The sequence below is a fragment of the Rhinoderma darwinii genome (assembly GCF_050947455.1).
Source record: "Rhinoderma darwinii isolate aRhiDar2 chromosome 1 unlocalized genomic scaffold, aRhiDar2.hap1 SUPER_1_unloc_28, whole genome shotgun sequence".
Taxonomy (NCBI): Eukaryota; Metazoa; Chordata; class Amphibia; order Anura; family Rhinodermatidae; genus Rhinoderma; species Rhinoderma darwinii.
Genome location: NW_027461665.1, coordinates 151,196 through 167,368, shown reverse-complemented (window position 1 = coordinate 167,368; position 16,173 = coordinate 151,196). Strand labels below are relative to the sequence as shown.

Sequence of the window (16,173 nt, the reverse complement as noted above, 5' to 3'; positions counted from 1 at the left end):
ACTATGGATTAAGGCTTTTAATGTCAAAGGCCATTCTAAGCTGAATGTGCCTGCTCTCGTCAGATCGCAGAAGTTACACAGCTTAAGGCCTCGCTAGTACCAGTGTGGGAGACTGTCTGGGAATCCGTGGTGCGTTTGACTTTTTATTATGTCGTTTAGATTTTGTTTCACAATCGATTAAAAAGGACTATGGATTAAAGCATTTAATGTCAATGGCCATTCTAAGCTGAATGTGCTTGCTCTCGTTAGATCGCAGAAGTTACACAGCTTAACGCCTCGCTAGTACCAGTGTGGGAGACTGTCTGGGAATCCGTGGTGCGGTTGACTTTTTATTATGTCGTTTAGATTTTGTTTCACAATAGATTAAATAGGACTATGGATTAAAGCATTTAACGTCAATGGCCATTCTAAGCTGAATGTGCCTGCTCTCGTCAGATCGCAGAAGATACACAGCTTAAGGCCTCGCTAGTACCAGTGTGGGAGACTGTCTGGGAATCCGTGGTGCGGTTGAATTTATATTATGTCGTTTAGATTTTGTTTCACAATCGATTAAAAAGGACTATGGATTAAAGCATTTTATGTCAATGGCCATTCTAAGCTGAATGTCCCTGCTCTCGTCAGATCGCAGAAGTTACACAGCTTAAGGCCTCGCTAGTACCAGTGTGGGAGACTGTCTGGGAATCCGTGGTGCGGTTGCCTTTTTATTATGTCGTTTAGATTTTGTTTCACAATCGATTAAAAAGGACTATGGATTAAAGCATTTAATGTCAATGGCCATTCTAAGCTGAATGTGCCTGCTCTCGTCAGATCGCAGAAGTTACACAGCTTAAGGCCTCGCTAGTACCAGTGTGGGAGACTGTCTGTGAATCCGTGGTGCGGTTGACTTTTTATTATGTCGTTTAGATTTTGTTTCACAATCGATTAAAAAGGACTATGGATTAAAGCATTTAATGTTAATGGCCATTCTAAGCTGAATGTGCCTGCTCTCGTTAGATCGCAGAAGTTACACAGCTTAACGCCTCGCTAGTACCAGTGTGGGAGACTGTCTGGGAATCCGTGGTGCGGTTGACTTTTTATTATGTCGTTTCGATTTTGTTTCACAATCGATTAAAAAGGACTATGGATTAAAGTATTTAATGTCAATCGCCATTCTAAGCTGAATGTGCCTGCTCTCGTTAGATCGCAGAAGTTACACAGCTTAACGCCTCGCTAGTACCAGTGTGGGAGACTGTCTGGGAATCCGTGGTGCGGTTGACTTTTTATTATGTCGTTTAGATTTTGTTTCACAATCGATTAAAAAAGACTATGGATTAAAGCATTTCATGTCAATGGCCATTCTAAGCTGAATGTCCCTGCTCTCGTCAGATCGCAGAAGTTACACAGCTTAAGGCCTCGCTAGTACCAGTGTGGGAGACTGTCTGGGAATCCGTGGTGCGGTTGACTTTTTATTATGTTGGTTAGATTTTGTTTCACAATAGATTAAATAGGACTATGGATTAAGGTTTTTAATGTCAATGGCCATTCTAAGCTGAATGTGACTGCTCTCGTCAGATCGCAGAAATTATACAGCTTAAGGCCTCGCTAGTACCAGTGTGGGAGACTGTCTGGGAATCCGTGGTGCGGTTGACTTTTTATTATGTCGTTTCGATTTTGTTTCACAATAGATTAAATAGGACTATGGATTAAAGCATTTAACGTCAATGGCCATTCTAAGCTGAATGTGCCTGCTCTGGTCAGAACGCAGAAGTTACACAGCTTAAGGCCTCGCTAGTACCAGTGTGGGAGACTGTCTGGGAATCCGTGGTGCGGTTGAGTTTTTATTATGTCGTTTAGATTTTGTTTCACAATCGATTAAAAAGGACTATGGATTAAAGCATTTAATGTCAATGGACATTCTAAGCTCAATGTCCCTGCTCTCGTCAGATCGCAGAAGTTACACAGCTTAAGGCCTCGCTAGTACCAGTGTGGGAGACTGTCTGGGAATCCGTGGTGCGGTTGACTTTTTATTATGTCGTTTAGATTTTGTTTCACAATCGATTAAAAAAGACTATGGATTAAAGCATTTAATGTCAATGGCCATTCTAAGCTGAATGTCCCTGCTCTCGTCAGATCGCAGAAGTTACACAGCTTAAGTCCTCGCTAGTTCCAGTGTGGGAGACTGTCTGGGAATCTGTGGTGCGGTTGACTTTTTATTATGTCGTTTAGATTTTGTTTCACAATCGATTAAAAAGGACTATGGATTAAAGCATTTAATGTCAATGGCCATTCTAAGCTGAATGTGCCTGCTCTCGTTAGATCGCAGAAGTTACACAGCTTAACGCCTCGCTAGTACCTGTGTGGGAGACTGTCTGGGAATCCGTGGTGCGGTTGACTTTTTATTATGTCGTTTAGATTTTGTTTCACAATCGATTAAAAAGGACTATGGATTAAAGCATGTAATGTCAATGGCCATTCTAAGCTGAATGTGCCTGCTCTCGTCAGATCTCAGAAGTTACACAGCTTAAGGCCTCGCTAGTACCAGTGTGGGAGACTGTCTGGGAATCCGTGGTGCGGTTGACTTTTTATTATGTCGTTTAGATTTTGTTTCACAATCGATTAAAAAGGACTATGGATTAATGCATTTAATGTCAATGGCCATTCTAAGCTGAATGTGCCTGCTCTCGTCAGATCGCAGCAGTTACACAGCTTAAGGCCTCGCTAGTACCAGTGTGGGAGACTGTCTGGGAATCCGTGGTGCGGTTGACTTATTATTATGTTGTTTAGATTTTGTTTCACAATCGATTAAAAAGGACTATGGATTAAAGCATTTAATGTCAATGGCCATTCTAAGCTGAATGTGCCTGCTCTCGTCAGATCGCAGAAGTTACACAGCTTAAGGCCTCGCTAGTACCATTGTGGGAGACTGTCTGGGAATCCGTGGTGCGGTTGACTTTTTATTATGTCGTTTAGATTTTGTTTCACAATAGATTAAATAGGACTATGGATTAAAGCATTTAACGTCAATGGCCATTCTAAGCTGAATGTGCCTTCTCTCGTCAGGACGCAGAAGTTACACAGCTTAAGGCCTCGCTAGTACCATTGTGGGAGACTGTCTGGGAATCAGTGGTGCGGTTGAATTTTTATTATGTCGTTTAGATTTTGTTTCACAATCGATTAAAAAGGACTATGGATTAAAGCATTTAATGTCAATGGCCATTCTAAGCTGAATGTCCCTGCTCTCGTCAGATCGCAGAAGTTACACAGCTTAAGGCCTCGCTAGTACCAGTGTGGGAGACTGTCTGGGAATCCGTGGTGCGGTTGACTTTTTATTATGTCGTTTAGATTTTGTTTCACAATCGATTAAAAAGGACTATGGATTAAAGCATTTAATGTCAATGGCCATTCTAAGCTGAATGTCCCTGCTCTCGTTAGATCGCAGAAGTTACACAGCTTAACGCCTCGCTAGTACCAGTGTGGGAGACTGTCTGGGAATCCGTGGTACGGTTGACTTTTTATTATGTCGTTTAGATTTTGTTTCACAATCGATTAAAAAGGACTATGGATTAAAGCATTTTAAGTCAATGGCCATTCTAAGATGAATGTCCCTGCTCTCGTCAGATCGCAGAAGTTACACAGCTTAAGGCCTCGCTAGTACCAGTGTGGGAGACTGTCTGGGAATCTGTGGTGCGGTTGACTTTTTATTATGTCGTTTAGATTTTGTTTCACAATCGATTAAAAAGGACTATGGATTAAAGCATTTAATGTCAATGGCCATTCTAAGCTGAATGTGCCTGCTCTCGTTAGATCGCAGAAGTTACACAGTTTAACGCCTCGCTAGTACCAGTGTGGGAGACTGTCTGGGAATCCGTGGTGCGGTTGACTTTTTATTATGTCGTTTAGATTTTGTTTCACAATAGATTAAATAGGACTATGGATTAAAGCATTTAACGTCAATGGCCATTCTAAGCTGAATGTGCCTGCTCTCGTCAGATCGCAGAAGATACACAGCTTAAGGCCTCGCTAGTACCAGTGTGGGAGACTGTCTGGGAATCCGTGGTGCGGTTGAATTTATATTATGTCGTTTAGATTTTGTTTCACAATCGATTAAAAAGGACTATGGATTAAAGCATTTTATGTCAATGGCCATTCTAAGCTGAATGTCCCTGCTCTCGTCAGAACGCAGAAGTTACACAGCTTAAGGCCTCGCTAGTACCAGTGTGGGAGACTGTCTGGGAATCCGTGGTGCGGTTGCCTTTTTATTATGTCGTTTAGATTTTGTTTCACAATCGATTAAAAAGGACTATGGATTAAAGCATTTAATGTCAATGGCCATTCTAAGCTGAATGTGCCTGCTCTCGTCAGATTGCAGAAGTTACACAGCTTAAGGCCTCGCTAGTACCAGTGTGGGAGACTGTCTGTGAATCCGTGGTGCGGTTGACTTTTTATTATGTCGTTTAGATTTTGTTTCACAATCGATTAAAAAGGACTATGGATTAAAGCATTTAATGTTAATGGCCATTCTAAGCTGAATGTGCCTGCTCTCGTTAGATCGCAGAAGTTACACAGCTTAACGCCTCGCTAGTACCAGTGTGGGAGACTGTCTGGGAATCCGTGGTGCGGTTGACTTTTTATTATGTCGTTTCGATTTTGTTTCACAATCGATTAAAAAGGACTATGGATTAAAGCATTTAATGTCAATCGCCATTCTAAGCTGAATGTGCCTGCTCTCGTTAGATCGCAGAAGTTACACAGCTTAACGCCTCGCTAGTACCAGTGTGGGAGACTGTCTGGGAATCCGTGGTGCGGTTGACTTTTTATTATGTCGTTTAGATTTTGTTTCACAATCGATTAAAAAAGACTATGGATTAAAGCATTTCATGTCAATGGCCATTCTAAGCTGAATGTCCCTGCTCTCGTCAGATCGCAGAAGTTACACAGCTTAAGGCCTCGCTAGTACCAGTGTGGGAGACTGTCTGGGAATCCGTGGTGCGGTTGACTTTTTATTATGTTGGTTAGATTTTGTTTCACAATAGATTAAATAGGACTATGGATTAAGGTTTTTAATGTCAATGGCCATTCTAAGCTGAATGTGACTGCTCTCGTCAGATCGCAGAAATTATACAGCTTAAGGCCTCGCTAGTACCAGTGTGGGAGACTGTCTGGGAATCCGTGGTGCGGTTGACTTTTTATTATGTCGTTTCGATTTTGTTTCACAATAGATTAAATAGGACTATGGATTAAAGCATTTAACGTCAATGGCCATTCTAAGCTGAATGTGCCTGCTCTGGTCAGAACGCAGAAGTTACACAGCTTAAGGCCTCGCTAGTACCAGTGTGGGAGACTGTCTGGGAATCCGTGGTGCGGTTGAGTTTTTATTATGTCGTTTAGATTTTGTTTCACAATCGATTAAAAAGGACTATGGATTAAAGCATTTAATGTCAATGGACATTCTAAGCTCAATGTCCCTGCTCTCGTCAGATCGCAGAAGTTACACAGCTTAAGGCCTCGCTAGTACCAGTGTGGGAGACTGTCTGGGAATCCGTGGTGCGGTTGACTTTTTATTATGTCGTTTAGATTTTGTTTCACAATCGATTAAAAAAGACTATGGATTAAAGCATTTAATGTCAATGGCCATTCTAAGCTGAATGTCCCTGCTCTCGTCAGATCGCAGAAGTTACACAGCTTAAGGCCTCGCTAGTACCAGTGTGGGAGACTGTCTGGGAATCCGTGGTGCGGTTGACTTTTTATTATGTTGGTTAGATTTTGTTTCACAATAGATTAAATAGGACTATGGATTAAAGCTTTTAATGTCAATGGCCATTCTAAACTGAATGCGACTGCTCTCGTCAGATCGCAGAAGTTACACAGCTTAAGTCCTCGCTAGTTCCAGTGTGGGAGACTGTCTGGGAATCTGTGGTGCGGTTGACTTTTTATTATGTCGTTTAGATTTTGTTTCACAATCGATTAAAAAGGACTATGGATTAAAGCATTTAATGTCAATGGCCATTCTAAGCTGAATGTGCCTGCTCTCGTTAGATCGCAGAAGTTACACAGCTTAACGCCTCGCTAGTACCTGTGTGGGAGACTGTCTGGGAATCCGTGGTGCGGTTGACTTTTTATTATGTCGTTTAGATTTTGTTTCACAATCGATTAAAAAGGACTATGGATTAAAGCATGTAATGTCAATGGCCATTCTAAGCTGAATGTGCCTGCTCTCGTCAGATCTCAGAAGTTACACAGCTTAAGGCCTCGCTAGTACCAGTGTGGGAGACTGTCTGGGAATCCGTGGTGCGGTTGACTTTTTATTATGTCGTTTAGATTTTGTTTCACAATCGATTAAAAAGACTATGGATTAATGCATTTAATGTCAATGGCCATTCTAAGCTGAATGTGCCTGCTCTCGTCAGATCGCAGAAGTTACACAGCTTAAGGCCTCGCTAGTACCAGTGTGGGAGACTGTCTGGGAATCCGTGGTGCGGTTGACTTATTATTATGTTGTTTAGATTTTGTTTCACAATCGATTAAAAAGGACTATGGATTAAAGCATTTAATGTCAGTGGCCATTCTAAGCTGAATGTGCCTGCTCTCGTCAGATCGCAGAAAGTTACACAGCTTAAGGCCTCGCTAGTACCATTGTGGGAGACTGTCTGGGAATCCGTGGTGCGGTTGACTTTTTATTATGTCGTTTAGATTTTGTTTCACAATAGATTAAATAGGACTATGGATTAAAGCATTTAACGTCAATGGCCATTCTAAGCTGAATGTGCCTTCTCTCGTCAGGACGCAGAAGTTACACAGCTTAAGGCCTCGCTAGTACCATTGTGGGAGACTGTCTGGGAATCAGTGGTGCGGTTGAATTTTTATTATGTCGTTTAGATTTGTTTCACAATCGATTAAAAAGGACTATGGATTAAAGCATTTAATGTCAATGGCCATTCTAAGCTGAATGTCCCTGCTCTCGTCAGATCGCAGAAGTTACACAGCTTAAGGCCTCGCTAGTACCAGTGTGGGAGACTGTCTGGGAATCCGTGGTGCGGTTGACTTTTTATTATGTCGTTTAGATTTTGTTTCACAATCGATTAAAAGGACTATGGATTAAAGCATTTAATGTCAATGGCCATTCTAAGCTGAATGTCCCTGCTCTCGTTAGATCGCAGAAGTTACACAGCTTAACGCCTCGCTAGTACCAGTGTGGGAGACTGTCTGGGAATCCGTGGTACGGTTGACTTTTTATTATGTCGTTTAGATTTTGTTTCACAATAGATTAAATAGGACTATGGATTAAAGCATTTAACGTCAATGGCCATTCTAAGCTGAATGTGCCTGCTCTCGTCAGATCGCAGAAGTTACACAGCTTAAGGCCTTGCTAGTACCAGTGTGGGAGACTGTCTGGAATCCGTGGTGCGGTTGAATTTTTATTATGTCGTTTAGATTTTGTTTCACAATCGATTAAAAAGGACTATGGATTAAAGCATTTACTGTCAATGGCCATTCTAAGCTGAATGTGCCTGCTCTCGTTAGATCGCAGAAGTTACACAGCTTAACGCCTCGCTAGTACCAGTGTGGGAGACTGTCTGGGAATCCGTGGTGCGGTTGACTTTTTATTATGTCGTTTAGATTTTTTTTCACAATAGATTAAATAGGACTATGGATTAAAGCATTTAACGTCAATGGCCATTCTAAGCTGAATGTGCCTTCTCTCGTCAGAACGCAGAAGTTACACAGCTTAAGGCCTCGCTAGTACCAGTGTGGGAGACTGTCTGGGAATCTGTGGTGCGGTTGAATTTTTATTATGTCGTTTAGATTTTGTTTCACAATCGATTAAAAAGGACTATGGATTAAAGCCTTTAATGTCAATGGCCATTCTAAGCTGAATGTCCCTGCTCTCGTTAGATCGCAGAAGTTACACAGCTTAACGCCTCGCTAGTACCAGTGTGGGAGACTGTCTGGGAATCCGTGGTGCGGTTGACTTTTTATTATGTTGTTTAGATTTTGTTTCACAATAGATTAAATAGGACTATGGATTAAGGCTTTTAATGTCAAAGGCCATTCTAAGCTGAATGTGCCTGCTCTCGTCAGATCGCAGAAGTTACACAGCTTAAGGCCTCGCTAGTACCAGTGTGGAGACTGTCTGGGAATCCGTGGTGCGTTTGACATTTTATTATGTCGTTTAGATTTTGTTTCACAATCGATTAAAAAGGACTATGGATTAAAGCATTTATGTCAATGGCCATTCTAAGCTGAATGTGCCTGCTCTCGTTAGATCGCAGAAGTTACACAGTTTAACGCCTCGCTAGTACCAGTGTGGGAGACTGTCTGGGAATCCGTGGTGCGGTTGACTTTCTATTATGTCGTTTAGATTTTGTTTCACAATAGATTAAATAGGACTATGGATTAAAGCATTTAACGTCAATGGCCATTCTAAGCTGAATGTGCCTGCTCTCGTCAGATCGCAGAAGATACACAGCTTAAGGCCTCGCTAGTACCAGTGTGGGAGACTGTCTGGGAATCCGTGGTGCGGTTGAATTTATATTATGTCGTTTAGATTTTGTTTCACAATCGATTAAAAAGGACTATGGATTAAAGCATTTTATGTCAATGGCCATTCTAAGCTGAATGTCCCTGCTCTCGTCAGAACGCAGAAGTTACACAGCTTAAGGCCTCGCTAGTACCAGTGTGGGAGACTGTCTGGGAATCCGTGGTGCGGTTGCCTTTTTATTATGTCGTTTAGATTTTGTTTCACAATCGATTAAAAAGGACTATGGATTAAAGCATTTAATGTCAATGGCAATTCTAAGCTGAATGTGCCTGCTCTCGTCAGATTGCAGAAGTTACACAGCTTAAGGCCTCGCTAGTACCAGTGTGGGAGACTGTCTGTGAATCCGTGGTGCGGTTGACTTTTTATTATGTCGTTTAGATTTTGTTTCACAATCGATTAAAAAGGACTATGGATTAAAGCATTTAATGTTAATGGCCATTCTAAGCTGAATGTGCCTGCTCTCGTTAGATCGCAGAAGTTACACAGCTTAACGCCTCGCTAGTACCAGTGTGGGAGACTGTCTGGGAATCCGTGGTGCGGTTGACTTTTTATTATGTCGTTTCGATTTTGTTTCACAATCGATTAAAAAGGACTATGGATTAAAGCATTTAATGTCAATCGCCATTCTAAGCTGAATGTGCCTGCTCTCGTTAGATCGCAGAAGTTACACAGCTTAACGCCTCGCTAGTACCAGTGTGGGAGACTGTCTGGGAATCCGTGGTGCGGTTGACTTTTTATTATGTCGTTTAGATTTTGTTTCACAATCGATTAAAAAAGACTATGGATTAAAGCATTTCTTGTCAATGGCCATTCTAAGCTGAATGTCCCTGCTCTCGTCAGATCGCAGAAGTTACACAGCTTAAGGCCTCGCTAGTACCAGTGTGGGAGACTGTCTGGGAATCCGTGGTGCGGTTGACTTTTTATTATGTTGGTTAGATTTTGTTTCACAATAGATTAAATAGGACTATGGATTAAAGTTTTTAATGTCAATGGCCATTCTAAGCTGAATGTGACTGCTCTCGTCAGATCGCAGAAATTATACAGCTTAAGGCCTCGCAAGTACCAGTGTGGGAGACTGTCTGGGAATCCGTGGTGCGGTTGACTTTTTATTATGTCGTTTCGATTTTGTTTCACAATAGATTAAATAGGACTATGGATTAAAGCATTTAACGTCAATGGCCATTCTAAGCTGAATGTGCCTGCTCTGGTCAGAACGCAGAAGTTACACAGCTTAAGGCCTCGCTAGTACCAGTGTGGGAGACTGTCTGGGAATCCGTGGTGCGGTTGAGTTTTTATTATGTCGTTTAGATTTTGTTTCACAATCGATTAAAAAGGACTATGGATTAAAGCATTTAATGTCAATGGACATTCTAAGCTCAATGTCCCTGCTCTCGTCAGATCGCAGAAGTTACACAGCTTAAGGCCTCGCTAGTACCAGTGTGGGAGACTGTCTGGGAATCCGTGGTGCGGTTGACTTTTTATTATGTCGTTTAGATTTTGTTTCACAATCGATTAAAAAAGACTATGGATTAAAGCATTTAATGTCAATGGCCATTCTAAGCTGAATGTCCCTGCTCTCGTCAGATCGCAGAAGTTACACAGCTTAAGGCCTCGCTAGTACCAGTGTGGGAGACTGTCTGGGAATCCGTGGTGCGGTTGACTTTTTATTATGTTGGTTAGATTTTGTTTCACAATAGATTAAATAGGACTATGGATTAAGGCTTTTAATGTCAATGGCCATTCTAAGCTGAATGCGACTGCTCTCGTCAGATCGCAGAAGTTACACAGCTTAAGTCCTCGCTAGTTCCAGTGTGGGAGACTGTCTGGGAATCTGTGGTGCGGTTGACTTTTTATTATGTCGTTTAGATTTTGTTTCACAATCGATTAAAAAGGACTATGGATTAAAGCATTTAATGTCAATGGCCATTCTAAGCTGAATGTGCCTGCTCTCGTTAGATCGCAGAAGTTACACAGCTTAACGCCTCGCTAGTACCTGTGTGGGAGACTGTCTGGGAATCCGTGGTGCGGTTGACTTTTTATTATGTCGTTTAGATTTTGTTTCACAATCGATTAAAAAGGACTATGGATTAAAGCATGTAATGTCAATGGCCATTCTAAGCTGAATGTGCCTGCTCTCGTCAGATCTCAGAAGTTACACAGCTTAAGGCCTCGCTAGTACCAGTGTGGGAGACTGTCTGGGAATCCGTGGTGCGGTTGACTTTTTATTATGTCGTTTAGATTTTGTTTCACAATCGATTAAAAAGGACTATGGATTAATGCATTTAAAGTCAATGGCCATTCTAAGCTGAATGTGCCTGCTCTCGTCAGATCGCAGAAGTTACACAGCTTAAGGCCTCGCTAGTACCAGTGTGGGAGACTGTCTGGGAATCCGTGGTGCGGTTGACTTATTATTATGTTGTTTAGATTTTGTTTCACAATCGATTAAAAAGGACTATGGATTAAAGCATTTAATGTCAATGGCCATTCTAAGCTGAATGTGCCTGCTCTCGTCAGATCGCAGAAGTTACACAGCTTAAGGCCTCGCTAGTACCAGTGTGGGAGACTGTCTGGGAATCCGTGGTGCGGTTGACTTTTTATTATGTCGTTTAGATTTTGTTTCACAATAGATTAAATAGGACTATGGATTAAAGCATTTAACGTCAATGGCCATTCTAAGCTGAATGTGCCTTCTCTCGTCAGGACGCAGAAGTTACACAGCTTAAGGCCTCGCTAGTACCATTGTGGGAGACTGTCTGGGAATCAGTGGTGCGGTTGAATTTTTATTATGTCGTTTAGATTTTGTTTCACAATCGATTAAAAAGGACTATGGATTAAAGCATTTAAAGTCAATGGCCATTCTAAGCTGAATGTCCCTGCTCTCGTCAGATCGCAGAAGTTACACAGCTTAAGGCCTCGCTAGTACCAGTGTGGGAGACTGTCTGGAAATCCGTGGTGCGGTTGACTTTTTATTATGTCGTTTAGATTTTGTTTCACAATCGATTAAAAAGGACTATGGATTAAAGCATTTAATGTCAATGGCCATTCTAAGCTGAATGTCCCTGCTCTCGTTAGAGCGCAGAAGTTACACAGCTTAACGCCTCGCTAGTACCAGTGTGGGAGACTGTCTGGGAATCCGTGGTACGGTTGACTTTTTATTATGTCGTTTAGATTTTGTTTCACAATAGATTAAATAGGACTATGGATTAAAGCATTTAACGTCAATGGCCATTCTAAGCTGAATGTGCCTGCTCTCGTCAGATCGCAGAAGTTACACAGCTTAAGGCCTTGCTAGTACCAGTGTGGGAGACTGTCTGGGAATCCGTGGTGCGGTTGAATTTTTATTATGTCGTTTAGATTTTGTTTCACAATCGATTAAAAAGGACTATGGATTAAAGCATTTTAAGTCAATGGCCATTCTAAGATGAATGTCCCTGCTCTCGTCAGATCGCAGAAGTTACACAGCTTAAGGCCTCGCTAGTACCAGTGTGGGAGACTGTCTGGGAATCCGTGGTGCGGTTGACTTTTTATTATGTCGTTTAGATTTTGTTTCACAATCGATTAAAAAGGACTATGGATTAAAGCATTTACTGTCAATGGCCATTCTAAGCTGAATGTGCCTGCTCTCGTTAGATCGCAGAAGTTACACAGCTTAACGCCTCGCTAGTACCAGTGTGGGAGACTGTCTGGGAATCCGTGGTGCGGTTGACTTTTTATTATGTCGTTTAGATTTTTTTTCACAATAGATTAAATAGGACTATGGATTAAAGCATTTAACGTCAATGGCCATTCTAAGCTGAATGTGCCTTCTCTCGTCAGAACGCAGAAGTTACACAGCTTAAGGCCTCGCTAGTACCAGTGTGGGAGACTGTCTGGGAATCTGTGGTGCGGTTGAATTTTTATTATGTCGTTTAGATTTTGTTTCACAATCGATTAAAAAGGACTATGGATTAAAGCATTTAATGTCAATGGCCATTTTAAGCTGAATGTCCCTGCTCTCGTCAGATCGCAGAAGTTGCACAGCTTAAGGCCTCGCTAGTACCAGTGTGGGAGACTGTCTGGGAATCCGTGGTGCGGTTGACTTATTATTATGTTGTTTAGATTTTGTTTCACAATCGATTAAAAAGGACTATGGATTAAAGCATTTAATGTCAATGGCCATTCTAAGCTGAATGTCCCTGCTCTCGTTAGAGCGCAGAAGTTACACAGCTTAACGCCTCGCTAGTACCAGTGTGGGAGACTGTCTGGGAATCCGTGGTACGGTTGACTTTTTATTATGTCGTTTAGATTTTGTTTCACAATAGATTAAATAGGACTATGGATTAAAGCATTTAACGTCAATGGCCATTCTAAGCTGAATGTGCCTGCTCTCGTCAGATCGCAGAAGTTACACAGCTTAAGGCCTTGCTAGTACCAGTGTGGGAGACTGTCTGGGAATCCGTGGTGCGGTTGAATTTTTATTATGTCGTTTAGATTTTGTTTCACAATCGATTAAAAAGGACTATGGATTAAAGCATTTTAAGTCAATGGCCATTCTAAGATGAATGTCCCTGCTCTCGTCAGATCGCAGAAGTTACACAGCTTAAGGCCTCGCTAGTACCAGTGTGGGAGACTGTCTGGGAATCCGTGGTGCGGTTGACTTTTTATTATGTCGTTTAGATTTTGTTTCACAATCGATTAAAAAGGACTATGGATTAAAGCATTTACTGTCAATGGCCATTCTAAGCTGAATGTGCCTGCTCTCGTTAGATCGCAGAAGTTACACAGCTTAACGCCTCGCTAGTACCAGTGTGGGAGACTGTCTGGGAATCCGTGGTGCGGTTGACTTTTTATTATGTCGTTTAGATTTTTTTTCACAATAGATTAAATAGGACTATGGATTAAAGCATTTAACGTCAATGGCCATTCTAAGCTGAATGTGCCTTCTCTCGTCAGAACGCAGAAGTTACACAGCTTAAGGCCTCGCTAGTACCAGTGTGGGAGACTGTCTGGGAATCTGTGGTGCGGTTGAATTTTTATTATTTCGTTTAGATTTTGTTTCACAATCGATTAAAAAGGACTATGGATTAAAGCATTTAATGTCAATGGCCATTTTAAGCTGAATGTCCCTGCTCTCGTCAGATCGCAGAAGTTGCACAGCTTAAGGCCTCGCTAGTACCAGTGTGGGAGACTGTCTGGGAATCCGTGGTGCGGTTGACTTATTATTATGTTGTTTAGATTTTGTTTCACAATCGATTAAAAAGGACTATGGATTAAAGCATTTAATGTCAATGGCCATTCTAAGCTGAATGTGCCTGCTCTCGTCAGATCGCAGAAGTTACACAGCTTAAGGACTCGCTAGTACCAGTGTGGGAGACTGTCTGGGAATACGTGGTGCAGTTGCCTTTTTATTATGTCGTTTAGATTTTGTTTCACAATAGATTAAATAGGACTATGGATTAAAGCATTTAACGTCAATGGCCATTCTAAGCTGAATGTGCCTTCTCTCGTCAAAACGCAGAAGTTACACAGCTTAAGGCCTCGCTAGTACCAGTGTGGGAGACTGTCTGGGAATTCGTGGTGCGGTTGAATTTTTATTATGTCGTTTAGATTTTGTTTCACAATCGATTAAAAAGGACTATGGATTAAAGCATTTAATGTCAATGGCCATTTTAAGCTGAATGTCCCTGCTCTCGTCAGATCGCAGAAGTTACACAGCTTAAGGCCTCGCTAGTACCAGTGTGGGAGACTGTCTGGGAATCCGTGGTGCGGTTGACTTTTTATTATGTCGTTTAGATTTTGTTTCACAATCGATTAAAAAGGACTATGGATTAAAGCATTTAATGTCAATGGCCATTCTAAGCTGAATGTCCCTGCTCTCGTCAGATCGCAGAAGTTACACAGCTTAAGGCCTCGCTAGTACCAGTGTGGGAGACTGTCTGGGAATCCGTGGTGCGGTTGACTTTTTATTACGTCGTTTAGATTTTGTTTCACAATCGATTAAAAAGGACTATGGATTAAAACATTTAATGTCAATGGCCATTCTAAGCTGAATGTGCCTTCTCTCGTCAGATCGCAGAAGTTACACAGCTTAAGGCCTCGCTAGTACCAGTGTGGGAGACTGTCTGGGAATCCGTGGTGCGGTTGACTTTTTATTATGTCGTTTAGATTTTGTTTCACAATAGATTAAATAGGACTATGGATTAAAGCATTTAACGTCAATGGCCATTCTAAGCTGAATGTGCCTGCTCTGGTCAGAACGCAGAAGTTACACAGCTTAAGGCCTCGCTAGTACCAGTGTGGGAGACTGTCTGGGAATCCGTGGTGCGGTTGAATTTTTATTATGTCGTTTAGATTTTGTTTCACAATCGATTAAAAAGGACTATGGATTAAAGCCTTTAATGTCAATGGCCATTCTAAGCTGAATGTCCCTGCTCTCGTTAGATCGCAGAAGTAACACAGCTTAACGCCTCGCTAGTACCAGTGTGGGAGACTGTCTGGGAATCCGTGGTGCGGTTGACTTTTTATTATGTCGTTTAGATTTTGTTTCATAATAGATTAAATAGGACTATGGATTAAAGCATTTAACGTCAATGGCCATTCTAAGCTGAATGTGCCTGCTCTCGTCAGATCGCAGAAGTTACACAGCTTAAGGCCTCGCTAGTACCAGTGTGGGAGACTGTCTGGGAATCCGTGGTGCGGTTGAATTTTTTATTATGTCGTTTAGATTTTGTTTCACAATCGATTAAAAAGGACTATGGATTAAAGCATTTTATGTCAATGGCCATTCTAAGCTGAATGTCCCTGCTCTCGTCAGATCGCAGAAGTTACACAGCTTAAGGCCTCGCTAGTAACAGTGTGGGAGACTGTCTGGGAATCCGTGGTGCGGTTGACTTTTTATTATGTCGTTTAGATTTTGTTTCACAATCGATTAAAAAGGACTATGGATTAAAGCATTTAATGTCAATGGCCATTCTAAGCTGAATGTGCCTGCTCTCGTCAGATCGCAGAAGTTACACAGCTTAAGGCCTCGCTAGTACCAGTGTGGGAGACTGTCTGGGAATCCGTGGTGCGGTTGACTTTTTATTATGTCGTTTAGATTTTGTTTCACAATCGATTAAAAAGGACTATGGATTAAAGCATTTAACGTCAATGGCCATTCTAAGCTGAATGTCCCTGCTCTCGTCAAATCGCAGAAGTTACACAGCTTAAGGCCTCGCTAGTACCAGTGTGGGAGACTGTCTGGGAATCCGTGGTGCGGTTGTCTTTTTATTATGTCGTTTAGATTTTGTTTCACAATCGATTAAAAAGGAGTATGGATTAAAGCATTTAATGTCAATGGCCATTCTAAGCTGAATGTGCCTGCTCTCGTCAGATCGCAGAAGTTACACAGCTTAAGGCCTCGCTAGTACCAGTGTGAGAGACTGACTGGGAATCCGTGGTGCGGTTGAATTTTTATTATGTCGTTTAGATTTTGTTTCACAATCGATTAAAAAGGACTATGGATTAAAGCATTTAATGTCAATGGCCATTCTAAGCTGAATGTGCCTGCTCTCGTCAGATCGCAGAAGTTACACAGCTTAAGGCCTCGCTAGTACCAGTGTGGGAGACTGTCTGGGACTCCGTGGTCCGGTTGACTTTTTATTATGTCGTTTAGATTTTGTTTCACAATAGATTAA

The 16,173-nt window shown here is 41.8% G+C and overlaps 76 pseudogenes; all 76 read left to right on the top strand.

The window, feature by feature from the left end:
* The first annotated feature begins 23 nt into the window (after positions 1-23).
* Positions 24-140, top strand: LOC142672343 (5S ribosomal RNA; annotated as a pseudogene).
* A 68-nt stretch (positions 141-208) lies between these two features.
* On the top strand, positions 209-327 carry LOC142672526 (5S ribosomal RNA; annotated as a pseudogene).
* A 67-nt stretch (positions 328-394) lies between these two features.
* Positions 395-513, top strand: LOC142672005 (5S ribosomal RNA; annotated as a pseudogene).
* A 67-nt stretch (positions 514-580) lies between these two features.
* LOC142671483 (5S ribosomal RNA) lies at positions 581-699 on the top strand (annotated as a pseudogene).
* A 67-nt stretch (positions 700-766) lies between these two features.
* Positions 767-885, top strand: LOC142671367 (5S ribosomal RNA; annotated as a pseudogene).
* Positions 886-952: 67 nt separating this feature from the next.
* LOC142672445 (5S ribosomal RNA) lies at positions 953-1,071 on the top strand (annotated as a pseudogene).
* A 67-nt stretch (positions 1,072-1,138) lies between these two features.
* Positions 1,139-1,257, top strand: LOC142671640 (5S ribosomal RNA; annotated as a pseudogene).
* Positions 1,258-1,324: 67 nt separating this feature from the next.
* On the top strand, positions 1,325-1,443 carry LOC142673009 (5S ribosomal RNA; annotated as a pseudogene).
* Positions 1,444-1,510: 67 nt separating this feature from the next.
* LOC142671501 (5S ribosomal RNA) lies at positions 1,511-1,629 on the top strand (annotated as a pseudogene).
* A 67-nt stretch (positions 1,630-1,696) lies between these two features.
* On the top strand, positions 1,697-1,815 carry LOC142672197 (5S ribosomal RNA; annotated as a pseudogene).
* A 67-nt stretch (positions 1,816-1,882) lies between these two features.
* On the top strand, positions 1,883-2,001 carry LOC142672559 (5S ribosomal RNA; annotated as a pseudogene).
* Positions 2,002-2,068: 67 nt separating this feature from the next.
* Positions 2,069-2,187, top strand: LOC142672736 (5S ribosomal RNA; annotated as a pseudogene).
* Positions 2,188-2,254: 67 nt separating this feature from the next.
* On the top strand, positions 2,255-2,373 carry LOC142672262 (5S ribosomal RNA; annotated as a pseudogene).
* A 67-nt stretch (positions 2,374-2,440) lies between these two features.
* On the top strand, positions 2,441-2,559 carry LOC142671480 (5S ribosomal RNA; annotated as a pseudogene).
* Positions 2,560-2,626: 67 nt separating this feature from the next.
* Positions 2,627-2,745, top strand: LOC142673085 (5S ribosomal RNA; annotated as a pseudogene).
* A 67-nt stretch (positions 2,746-2,812) lies between these two features.
* Positions 2,813-2,931, top strand: LOC142672907 (5S ribosomal RNA; annotated as a pseudogene).
* A 253-nt stretch (positions 2,932-3,184) lies between these two features.
* On the top strand, positions 3,185-3,303 carry LOC142673008 (5S ribosomal RNA; annotated as a pseudogene).
* A 67-nt stretch (positions 3,304-3,370) lies between these two features.
* Positions 3,371-3,489, top strand: LOC142672746 (5S ribosomal RNA; annotated as a pseudogene).
* Positions 3,490-3,556: 67 nt separating this feature from the next.
* LOC142671972 (5S ribosomal RNA) lies at positions 3,557-3,675 on the top strand (annotated as a pseudogene).
* A 67-nt stretch (positions 3,676-3,742) lies between these two features.
* On the top strand, positions 3,743-3,861 carry LOC142672484 (5S ribosomal RNA; annotated as a pseudogene).
* Positions 3,862-3,928: 67 nt separating this feature from the next.
* LOC142672003 (5S ribosomal RNA) lies at positions 3,929-4,047 on the top strand (annotated as a pseudogene).
* A 67-nt stretch (positions 4,048-4,114) lies between these two features.
* Positions 4,115-4,233, top strand: LOC142671196 (5S ribosomal RNA; annotated as a pseudogene).
* A 67-nt stretch (positions 4,234-4,300) lies between these two features.
* Positions 4,301-4,419, top strand: LOC142672036 (5S ribosomal RNA; annotated as a pseudogene).
* A 67-nt stretch (positions 4,420-4,486) lies between these two features.
* Positions 4,487-4,605, top strand: LOC142672443 (5S ribosomal RNA; annotated as a pseudogene).
* A 67-nt stretch (positions 4,606-4,672) lies between these two features.
* On the top strand, positions 4,673-4,791 carry LOC142671638 (5S ribosomal RNA; annotated as a pseudogene).
* A 67-nt stretch (positions 4,792-4,858) lies between these two features.
* On the top strand, positions 4,859-4,977 carry LOC142673005 (5S ribosomal RNA; annotated as a pseudogene).
* A 67-nt stretch (positions 4,978-5,044) lies between these two features.
* Positions 5,045-5,163, top strand: LOC142671500 (5S ribosomal RNA; annotated as a pseudogene).
* Positions 5,164-5,230: 67 nt separating this feature from the next.
* LOC142672196 (5S ribosomal RNA) lies at positions 5,231-5,349 on the top strand (annotated as a pseudogene).
* A 67-nt stretch (positions 5,350-5,416) lies between these two features.
* Positions 5,417-5,535, top strand: LOC142672558 (5S ribosomal RNA; annotated as a pseudogene).
* A 67-nt stretch (positions 5,536-5,602) lies between these two features.
* On the top strand, positions 5,603-5,721 carry LOC142673004 (5S ribosomal RNA; annotated as a pseudogene).
* Positions 5,722-5,974: 253 nt separating this feature from the next.
* Positions 5,975-6,093, top strand: LOC142672261 (5S ribosomal RNA; annotated as a pseudogene).
* Positions 6,094-6,160: 67 nt separating this feature from the next.
* On the top strand, positions 6,161-6,279 carry LOC142671479 (5S ribosomal RNA; annotated as a pseudogene).
* Positions 6,280-6,345: 66 nt separating this feature from the next.
* Positions 6,346-6,464, top strand: LOC142672486 (5S ribosomal RNA; annotated as a pseudogene).
* Positions 6,465-6,531: 67 nt separating this feature from the next.
* LOC142672175 (5S ribosomal RNA) lies at positions 6,532-6,651 on the top strand (annotated as a pseudogene).
* Positions 6,652-6,903: 252 nt separating this feature from the next.
* LOC142673003 (5S ribosomal RNA) lies at positions 6,904-7,022 on the top strand (annotated as a pseudogene).
* A 66-nt stretch (positions 7,023-7,088) lies between these two features.
* Positions 7,089-7,207, top strand: LOC142672745 (5S ribosomal RNA; annotated as a pseudogene).
* A 252-nt stretch (positions 7,208-7,459) lies between these two features.
* LOC142672129 (5S ribosomal RNA) lies at positions 7,460-7,578 on the top strand (annotated as a pseudogene).
* A 67-nt stretch (positions 7,579-7,645) lies between these two features.
* LOC142672661 (5S ribosomal RNA) lies at positions 7,646-7,764 on the top strand (annotated as a pseudogene).
* A 67-nt stretch (positions 7,765-7,831) lies between these two features.
* On the top strand, positions 7,832-7,950 carry LOC142672365 (5S ribosomal RNA; annotated as a pseudogene).
* Positions 7,951-8,201: 251 nt separating this feature from the next.
* Positions 8,202-8,320, top strand: LOC142672483 (5S ribosomal RNA; annotated as a pseudogene).
* A 67-nt stretch (positions 8,321-8,387) lies between these two features.
* On the top strand, positions 8,388-8,506 carry LOC142672002 (5S ribosomal RNA; annotated as a pseudogene).
* A 67-nt stretch (positions 8,507-8,573) lies between these two features.
* On the top strand, positions 8,574-8,692 carry LOC142671195 (5S ribosomal RNA; annotated as a pseudogene).
* A 67-nt stretch (positions 8,693-8,759) lies between these two features.
* Positions 8,760-8,878, top strand: LOC142672485 (5S ribosomal RNA; annotated as a pseudogene).
* A 67-nt stretch (positions 8,879-8,945) lies between these two features.
* On the top strand, positions 8,946-9,064 carry LOC142672442 (5S ribosomal RNA; annotated as a pseudogene).
* A 67-nt stretch (positions 9,065-9,131) lies between these two features.
* Positions 9,132-9,250, top strand: LOC142671637 (5S ribosomal RNA; annotated as a pseudogene).
* A 67-nt stretch (positions 9,251-9,317) lies between these two features.
* Positions 9,318-9,436, top strand: LOC142673002 (5S ribosomal RNA; annotated as a pseudogene).
* A 67-nt stretch (positions 9,437-9,503) lies between these two features.
* On the top strand, positions 9,504-9,622 carry LOC142671740 (5S ribosomal RNA; annotated as a pseudogene).
* A 67-nt stretch (positions 9,623-9,689) lies between these two features.
* Positions 9,690-9,808, top strand: LOC142672195 (5S ribosomal RNA; annotated as a pseudogene).
* Positions 9,809-9,875: 67 nt separating this feature from the next.
* Positions 9,876-9,994, top strand: LOC142672557 (5S ribosomal RNA; annotated as a pseudogene).
* Positions 9,995-10,061: 67 nt separating this feature from the next.
* LOC142673001 (5S ribosomal RNA) lies at positions 10,062-10,180 on the top strand (annotated as a pseudogene).
* Positions 10,181-10,433: 253 nt separating this feature from the next.
* On the top strand, positions 10,434-10,552 carry LOC142672260 (5S ribosomal RNA; annotated as a pseudogene).
* Positions 10,553-10,619: 67 nt separating this feature from the next.
* LOC142671478 (5S ribosomal RNA) lies at positions 10,620-10,738 on the top strand (annotated as a pseudogene).
* Positions 10,739-10,805: 67 nt separating this feature from the next.
* Positions 10,806-10,924, top strand: LOC142672474 (5S ribosomal RNA; annotated as a pseudogene).
* A 67-nt stretch (positions 10,925-10,991) lies between these two features.
* Positions 10,992-11,110, top strand: LOC142672462 (5S ribosomal RNA; annotated as a pseudogene).
* A 253-nt stretch (positions 11,111-11,363) lies between these two features.
* Positions 11,364-11,482, top strand: LOC142671742 (5S ribosomal RNA; annotated as a pseudogene).
* A 253-nt stretch (positions 11,483-11,735) lies between these two features.
* Positions 11,736-11,854, top strand: LOC142671813 (5S ribosomal RNA; annotated as a pseudogene).
* A 67-nt stretch (positions 11,855-11,921) lies between these two features.
* On the top strand, positions 11,922-12,040 carry LOC142671704 (5S ribosomal RNA; annotated as a pseudogene).
* A 67-nt stretch (positions 12,041-12,107) lies between these two features.
* On the top strand, positions 12,108-12,226 carry LOC142672128 (5S ribosomal RNA; annotated as a pseudogene).
* Positions 12,227-12,293: 67 nt separating this feature from the next.
* Positions 12,294-12,412, top strand: LOC142672660 (5S ribosomal RNA; annotated as a pseudogene).
* A 67-nt stretch (positions 12,413-12,479) lies between these two features.
* Positions 12,480-12,598, top strand: LOC142672461 (5S ribosomal RNA; annotated as a pseudogene).
* A 253-nt stretch (positions 12,599-12,851) lies between these two features.
* Positions 12,852-12,970, top strand: LOC142671811 (5S ribosomal RNA; annotated as a pseudogene).
* Positions 12,971-13,037: 67 nt separating this feature from the next.
* On the top strand, positions 13,038-13,156 carry LOC142671703 (5S ribosomal RNA; annotated as a pseudogene).
* A 67-nt stretch (positions 13,157-13,223) lies between these two features.
* On the top strand, positions 13,224-13,342 carry LOC142672127 (5S ribosomal RNA; annotated as a pseudogene).
* Positions 13,343-13,409: 67 nt separating this feature from the next.
* LOC142672659 (5S ribosomal RNA) lies at positions 13,410-13,528 on the top strand (annotated as a pseudogene).
* A 67-nt stretch (positions 13,529-13,595) lies between these two features.
* Positions 13,596-13,714, top strand: LOC142672460 (5S ribosomal RNA; annotated as a pseudogene).
* A 67-nt stretch (positions 13,715-13,781) lies between these two features.
* On the top strand, positions 13,782-13,900 carry LOC142672263 (5S ribosomal RNA; annotated as a pseudogene).
* Positions 13,901-14,153: 253 nt separating this feature from the next.
* Positions 14,154-14,272, top strand: LOC142671544 (5S ribosomal RNA; annotated as a pseudogene).
* Positions 14,273-14,339: 67 nt separating this feature from the next.
* LOC142673000 (5S ribosomal RNA) lies at positions 14,340-14,458 on the top strand (annotated as a pseudogene).
* A 67-nt stretch (positions 14,459-14,525) lies between these two features.
* On the top strand, positions 14,526-14,644 carry LOC142671988 (5S ribosomal RNA; annotated as a pseudogene).
* A 67-nt stretch (positions 14,645-14,711) lies between these two features.
* Positions 14,712-14,830, top strand: LOC142672090 (5S ribosomal RNA; annotated as a pseudogene).
* Positions 14,831-14,897: 67 nt separating this feature from the next.
* LOC142672704 (5S ribosomal RNA) lies at positions 14,898-15,016 on the top strand (annotated as a pseudogene).
* A 67-nt stretch (positions 15,017-15,083) lies between these two features.
* On the top strand, positions 15,084-15,202 carry LOC142671424 (5S ribosomal RNA; annotated as a pseudogene).
* A 68-nt stretch (positions 15,203-15,270) lies between these two features.
* LOC142671925 (5S ribosomal RNA) lies at positions 15,271-15,389 on the top strand (annotated as a pseudogene).
* A 67-nt stretch (positions 15,390-15,456) lies between these two features.
* Positions 15,457-15,575, top strand: LOC142672450 (5S ribosomal RNA; annotated as a pseudogene).
* A 67-nt stretch (positions 15,576-15,642) lies between these two features.
* On the top strand, positions 15,643-15,761 carry LOC142672350 (5S ribosomal RNA; annotated as a pseudogene).
* Positions 15,762-15,828: 67 nt separating this feature from the next.
* Positions 15,829-15,947, top strand: LOC142672581 (5S ribosomal RNA; annotated as a pseudogene).
* The last annotated feature ends 226 nt before the right edge of the window (positions 15,948-16,173 follow it).